An 8,141-nucleotide genomic window follows, 5' to 3' on the forward strand; every position below is an offset into this window, starting at 1 on the left:
GTTACTGACAAAGCATGTAAGAATGCCTCCTGTCTTTTACCCCATCAGAATATTTCGGAGTCATTCAATCTGTGCTCTTCATCTACCTGTCTGTGCAGACAGGGCTCCTGTGTTCTCTGACCTTTTCTCTTAAACACAATGACACAGGAACAATGAAGGCGGAGGGTTAATTACAACCAATTAGTGGCTGACATTGCTCTCCATCAGTATGAGTTGTGTGTAACTTAAACCCAGGCACCCATGTGGAGCCTCTGTCTGTTCAGCTGGTCCTTGCTTGGAGCTGAGACTTTGCTTTGATTTTAACTTGTACATAGGGGATTGAATAATTCCTTCTTCAAATTGTTCTGAATTTCACAGAATTTTCTGTTAATGCTCACTCCATCTTCACCTGTTTATTTCTTTTTATTCTGGTATGACATTATATGTTATCTATAATGTGTCTATAATGTGTCAATATAAAAAATCAATATAGCTCTATAAATTGTAAAATGCATCTTGTTTTTCAACATTTCACTTAATGCTACTTTACTTAGCAGCTAAGGGGTTAATGGACTGATCCCCTGAGGGCTGAGCAGGAAGCTAATGGGCCTGGCAAAGATGATGAGGTCACTGTCTTACTGCCAAGAAACAAAGCAATTTACAAGCCAAAGTGCCATACCAATACTGTTGGCTTAATAATAATATATTATTAAAACCTTTGATTTTACTGGTAGAGAGTGGTTGGTTCATGCTGCACTGAAATTGTTTAGAATTTCCTCAATGTGGTGGCTAAATTTGACTAATTTGGGAATGTGAAGTCAAAAACCCTTCCAGAATTTTGTATTAATTTGTTCTTTATTATTGTGGCTCAGATCTCTTTATAGGTATAAATGCCACTGATGTAGTCTAACAGCTCTGATTTGTCCACTTCATTCATTCTCATGAAACTTGATCTCCTGCTTCAACATCAAGAGACCATCTGTGAGGAACCATCAGAATAAAGCAGGATACACTTTGCCTTCCAGGCTGGCTAACATGCATGGAACCTGTGTGTGTGTGTGTGTGTATGTGTGCATGTGTGCAGTTTGTTTCCTTGATGTCTAAGTCTATATTCTGGTGTCAAAGGACACCCATATGCCGATGTCCTAAAGATCTATAGACAGATGGAACCATTACGGTCAAAGCCCCTGGCTTTGTTTGGCCTATGCTGGTGATGAAATATTGATGAAAAAATAGAAATATTTTGCCTGCTGCTCAATGTTGCCCATCTAAAAGGGTTAATGAGTGTAAGGACTTTCCTGTCTCCTGTTACAGGAAAATAGCTCAACTACCTACCAACAGTGACTAGACTGGAGTCTACAGGCTCTACAGGGAAAATAATCGATAACCTTTTTCTATGCCACATTAAGTTAATATTGTAATTGATTTAGAATCTGGATTCATGCTATCTTGAGCAGTTGGTTACAAACTTTTTAATGTTTCTTTAATAGAAATGCCTAATGCCATATTTTGGCATTTTTGAAAATAAACATTTATTTAGTTTAGTTTAGTTATTTAGTTGAGAATATAAAAAGCTGTTAGCTTAAGCTAGCACAAATATTAGATACAGTTAATCTGGTCTTGTCCAATGATTATAGAATCTTCCACAAACACAAAATTGCTTTTGGTCGTATTACACATAAAAAGATATGAGGTAATGATGCTGAAGGTATTTTTTTTTAGCCTTTTGACAGAGCCAAGCTCCCAGCTGTTACCTCATATTTAGCTATAAAAATGAGAATTATGAGAGTTACAATATATTCCCTGGTTGTTACTGAAAGCAAAAGAGTAATTGTCTGTTACTATTTTTTTAAATTAAGTTTTTATTCAGGTTTTGTAATAAATACATTCCCTAAGTTGTACAGATTTCTTCATCAGACCCTGCCTCAGATAATGGGCTAAATATGAAAAAAAAAGTATAATTTCACCTTTTTTTCAATTACTCATTCCTGCACAACTTTTACACACTTTACTGAAAGAAAAACTTCAATAGCAGATTTACTACCTAAAGGCTCGGATATAAAAGTGCTGACTAGTCTCAGTCCATACTGGTTTCGGTATACAGTAAACACACTCCTGGCTGTAGTCCAGATCCATGCAGCAGTGTTGGTCAGCAGCTTGTTCTGCCAGTTCCATCATTTTACATACAGACCAGGTTTTTCTGTCATATGCTTATGAATAAAAGTTTCAACCCAACATTCACCATTAAACCCTACTCCACTTCCCTGGTCCCCTGGCCCAGCAGCAGAAATGCAGCACGTTGATCTCAAATCAATAGGTTTATCTCCTTTGTTTTTAAAGGGACTCTCCCCTTCCCCTCCCTTCCCATGGGTCTACTGGTGGGGTGTGTTTGCTGGCACACACTCTTTATGTTCTTCGATCTGCTGCTCTGCTCACAACAGATGAGGGGGCCTATCAGGTTCAAGGTGGCCATCCTGCTAGATTTGTCTGCTCCACTCCCAGTAAATCCTTTGGACTATCTAAATGTTTAATGCCGCTGGTTATTTTGTTGTTATGGCGTGTGTTATGATGGATGATAATGCAATGTTTTCTGATGTTGCCTGAAGTACACCATAGGGTATATGGGCTCACTTGGGTTGGGTGTTTAACTGGCCTTCATACTTCAGCTGAGCAAATGTGAAATTATAGCTACAACTAGCTCTTGCTTTCACTATACACTCAGTAGGTGCAGCAAGACAGCATGGTAAACTTACATACATTATACATATAGTGTCCTCAGATGAAATAGTCCCCCAATTTTCCCAACCTCATTCCTGCCCTGATGTTCCCTAACAATGTGACTCTCATGATATAGTGTGAAAGAAAGAGCATCTCGAAAACTGTGCAACCCAAGTACAGTGTATGTTTGAAATTTTGTTTAGACAAAAAGTTAATTTCAATTTAAAAAAAGCTTTTGACAATCCCATAAGATCAGTGCTCAGTTTGTATGCAACAAATGAGGAAAACATGTTTTGCTTCATGGGACTTGTTGATGTGTTTCCACCTTAAAGCTGATCCAGCCGCACACTCTGGTTGAGCATTACTTGTCGCTTTGCACCTCACTGAACATGAGCGACACAGCGGTAGGTGAGGGTTTTATCTTGAAAGTAGATTCAACACCAACAGAGTACATCAAAGATAGATTCCACTTTTAAAATGCTTCAGACCCCATAAGCTGTGGGTTTAAAGTGCTCAAAAGAATCACAACATTGCTTTTGCTTTAGATGAATAAAAAAAAAAAAACATTCTGTCCATCTCTTCAACTCTGCCTGCTGATATGCTTTTATTTCTGTCATGCCTGGTGTTTGGGTTTGAACAGCGCCTTGTGTCATCCTTAAGAAACTCTTTTCAGTGGCTCGTTGTGTGGTGACAGCAGAAGAATTACCTGCAAAACACTCTTTGTCAGCTCGCTGTTCAGAGAGCTCACAAACAAGACCATTTAGCTATTATTTCCTCTCAGTCGCGGATACACACAGCAAAGCGAACGTTTATCAAGAAAAAAAGGGGCGACAGAGGGAGAGAAGCAAAATAGGACAGGTGGAGAGGGAGGCCCGGAGGGAGGGATGGAGAAAAGAGGAGGGGGTTATTGGAGCAAGGGAGGGGTCATAATGTCCCGGTGGAGAAAAATAGTGGAAAACATCTGTAATTTTCACCACGGGATCCCATGTAATTGAGTCATTTAAAATACAGATACAGAGCTGAATCAAAGCAAAGTGGCTTGTGGAGGAGGAGGATGAGAGGAGGAGGCTGAAAAGTAAAATGGAAGCGAAGTAAAAACAGTGAGGTAGAAATGTGTCTCCTATTATTGGACAAAGCTGGTCTGTTTATGCTTTTCATCTGTCAGACTTCTCTTTCAAGAAGGGATGTTACCTGTCGGACTTTTTTGTTCGGCTTTTATGCTACTTTTTTACCGTCAATGATACTGCTGCTTCCTGCTCTATTCAAAATTTAATTTAATTTTTTGTATTTTCTTTTTTCTCTCTTTTTCAAATGGGGATGATAGATAACTTATAATATTATTAAAGTTTTAACTTAAGTTTTTTCCTTTAAATACATTTTTTTCCACATGCAGACATTGAAAAAGGGTTAGAAAAGTTTTTTTGTGTATATTTTTAATTGGTGCAAAGTTCTGATCAAACAGTAAATTAAAGTGTTGTTCGAAAAACATCTCATTTAAACATAAAATTATGCTGTTATAAGCTCTGTTGATGTGTTTTTAGCTTGCCATCCATATGTGTAATTAGTTGTCCACATAATTTACAAACTGCTTACTTAAATGGAAAAAGGGCTGTATGTAGCACCAGAGGCAGCTACATAAAGTCTGACAAACATCCTCAATAATGAACTGAAAATTTAAAAATCAGAGGGTGTGATTAGGGTGTGACGTTGAAAAGACTTGAGATTACCAGATGTCTGTAATCCTACTCATTGTCTGTCCTGTACAAAGGTGGACAGGTGTTTCATCTTTCCAGAAGAGTTACAGAGACTTTTAGAATTAATGTCAAAGTGCACTTAGACTGTTCAAGCAGCATGTACTGGTCCAAAACCTTATTAGGACACTTTGTAGGTGTTTCCTTTTAATTGTTACCCATTTATAGATGGCAGGATGGCAGAGGTGAAATGAAAATGGTTGATTTCTGTTCTTATCAGATCCTTTTGTAACCCTCCACAGCAAATGTAAATGACACAAAAATATGCTACAATTATTTGAAAAATTAAAAAAAAAAATGGCAAAGCAATAAGCATGATACAGAAAACTAAAAACACATAGTTGTAGTGGGAAAACAAATATTTCCAATAAATGTGAGCTTTTAGAAATGATGCTTTTATAAAGATGTAAAAAATTAAAACAGGTTAGAGCTGCTTATGTGTTCCTGAATAAAAGCTGTGCTGGAATACCTCTGAGGTCTCAGGATGAAACACTATCCTCTTGTGCCCTGCGTTTAGAAATTTACGCCCATAGCAGAACCATGGCAATTATAAAGCAATTACAGTTTCATATGGTCTGCTCCTTTCAAACTAAAAAGGGAAAGGAGGAGGAAGACAAGGAGGTAAAGGCACAGTAGTTAAAATAGAGTTAAGTGTGCCAACTTGATGTTGCTTTTTAAAATAACGCTTTCATGACCAGGTGGGTATGAATCCCACTCGCCTGACCAACTAAACATCACATTTTCACTGTACTAAAATGCAAATGGATCTCAGTTGCTCAGGAGAAGTTATGATTTCTTGAAGCTTTACTTCCAGAGAATCCACAAGTTTTGCTGAACTCATGTTCAGATGAGCCGAAAGAACATGAGTCAATTCTCTGTATAAGACTTCAAGACAATGACAGGGAGCAATACGTATGTGTGTGGGTATGTGTGTAAGAGTCACTTGATCAGCCTGCCCATGGTAACCATAGACATACACACACAATCTTGGTCTACTCTAACTCAATTCCCAGTGCTTGACTGGCTGGACTCCAGAAACCCACACCTGCTTTATCTGCCTTTCTGTTATAGGCTTTTTGACCGACAGAATCCATAATAACCGTGTGTGTGTCCATGTGTGCTCATGTACATGTATGCATCATCTAACTGTATGACGACCACCACCTGACTTTCTCTTTGATACCAGAGCTCTAAAGTCTTTTCCCAGCCACCTCCAGGTTTAAATACATTGGAAAGCACATGGTAGCAATATGTTGGCTGGGTCAGGATCAGGCTTCAGTCATGCTAAATTGGAGGTCTTTATTTAGAGGTGCTGGTCCACTTAATTTCTCTGTGTCTTTTTTGGAGGTGATAACATGCCCAGGGGCTGACGAGGAAAAGAAATTGATATGTGCATGCATGTTTGAGAGACACAGCAAGCCAATGTGCTTGTCTCAAATGCGTGGTCAGTCATCTACAGCTGCTGCATGAGGATGTTGTATATGAGAAACCATGGAGGGAAACATTTATTTAAATGTTTAGAAACAGCACAAAATTAGTAAAGCTATAATAAGCTTCAGGCTAACCTGTTTTCTCTCTTGCTGTTTATTTGTCATGTCCTAAAATGAAATGTTTGGTCATAAATGTTTGATGAATTTATATCAGTTGACACTGGACATTGATCTAATGTTTGTTCTAAAATTAATTAAATCCATTTCTCCTGAAGAAAAGCTTAACAGATACTGCGAATCATCTTGAACTCTGTGTCAAACTCTGGACCACACATTGATTTTAGCCTTTACTGGTTCACGTTTGCATGGATACAATTTATGGAGCAGGAACTGTTTTGCATAAACAATTTGGAAATTTGCTGCAATTTTACTTTCTTCTGTCTGGCTGCTGGCATTTTCCAGATGTGCAACAATAGATGTTTCCACATGTGCATCAAGGGAGAAACCAATATTGCTCAGTTTTGATTTTGCAGTGCCAGATCGGATTAGGGTCTAACAAGACATATTGAAATGTCTGAAATATAAATAGCAAAGGTCTCAGTAAAACACTGATGTGAGTCTAGAGGTTTTGTGTAAGCCTAAGGTTAGGTCTTTCTGTTTGTTTTTCCTGTTTAGCAAACTTGTTGTAGAGAAATAAATAAATTGAGAAATAGTGGAGCAAGGGGCAGGACTGAAATAGGGCTGTGCACCTAAATTATAACACCCTTATCACGATACTGGTGTGTAATCACACTGTTTTAAATCCGTAATTTGTTTTGACTGGTCTCTAATTTATCCTGCAGTATCAGAGAATGACCCCAGACAACCAGCCAGAGTCATAAAGAACTGTATTTTCACAGACAAGAGGGACAAGGCTTTTTGCTTCCTGCTTTCTGGTCCCTTTAGGGCCCTGAAATCACAGAATCATGGGATTTCTCTCGGAGAGACAGAAGACAATGAGTCAGAATAAATTCACAAAACTGTGGCGAGTACTGCAAGATGTTTTATAAAACTTATCTGCTAAGATCACTGACCTATTGTTTAAATGTAAAATGGTGCTCACATCTAACATTTATTTTGAGTGTTGTCCATTTACTACTCGTAGCATACATGTTGAAAACATTCTCACTATATTTTGAGTGACTAAACCGTTTATAGATTACTGCTTATTACAGGACTTATATTATAATTATATTATTAGAATGTTTGAGTTTATCAAGTAGAAATGGTAAATATTTTCTGGTTCCTGCTCCTTAATATTTAGCTAATATCTCTGGGTTTGGGGCCATTTGTCAAATAAAACAATTAATTGTATTATGGATAGGTATCAAATACATTTCAACTAGACTTCTCTTAAGTTTTAGAAAAGGTTATCTATGCTCCTAAAAAGCATATTAAAAACTCTGAACTGTATTGGACAGAAACTAATATACTCATGTCATGAACTATCAAGCTTCTCTATTGCTTATCTTAATATAACTGTTCTTAAAGGCCACTCTATTACAGAAATATGTTTTTCTTTTTATTTTACTTGACTGTGTTGTCCTGTTTTCTATGTATGTAAGGAAGTTGAATTTGAGCTCATCCTCAGGAATGTGCCAAGATTTTCTCAGAGGAAAGGAGTTAAATTTAAAAAGCAGGAATCTATCTGTATCAAGCCAGTCTGAACAATTTCCAAGTATAATATTCACCTTGGGCTTCACATGTAAAGACACTAAACATTTACATCTAGTTTTTTTTTTTTTTTTTGTATAGTTTATACTTAAGTATATACATTTTTTAGGTTTTTTTTTTTAGTCTTGGCTTTAAAACCTAAGTTGTGATATATGTGACCTTTTATAATGCAATGTTCGCATCTCATTCTAACAAGCAATTTAAAATGGAAATTCATAACATCTATCCTACACAAAATGAATATGTGTGTCATGTTTTCAGCTAAAAAATTATTTATTTAAAACACATTGACTTACCAGATGGGATGAAAAAAGTAGACGCGATGTTAAGATTTTTTAGGTAATGTAATAATCTTATGTAATAAAACATATGGGACACCAATAGCTGAGTAATTAAAAGTGTTAATGTCATTTTAAGAATATATTTAATGCAATATTATGCCAACATTTTGAATGACTTTTGTGTATGAGACGTGCCCAGGAACCTGCCTGGCTGTCCTCGCTTCCTGTGGTGCCCGGTCCACTCGCGATAACAGACGGCTCGCGGAGCT

Source organism: Channa argus, chromosome 18 (genome assembly GCF_033026475.1).
Source record: "Channa argus isolate prfri chromosome 18, Channa argus male v1.0, whole genome shotgun sequence".
In the NCBI taxonomy this organism is placed as follows: Eukaryota; Metazoa; Chordata; class Actinopteri; order Anabantiformes; family Channidae; genus Channa; species Channa argus.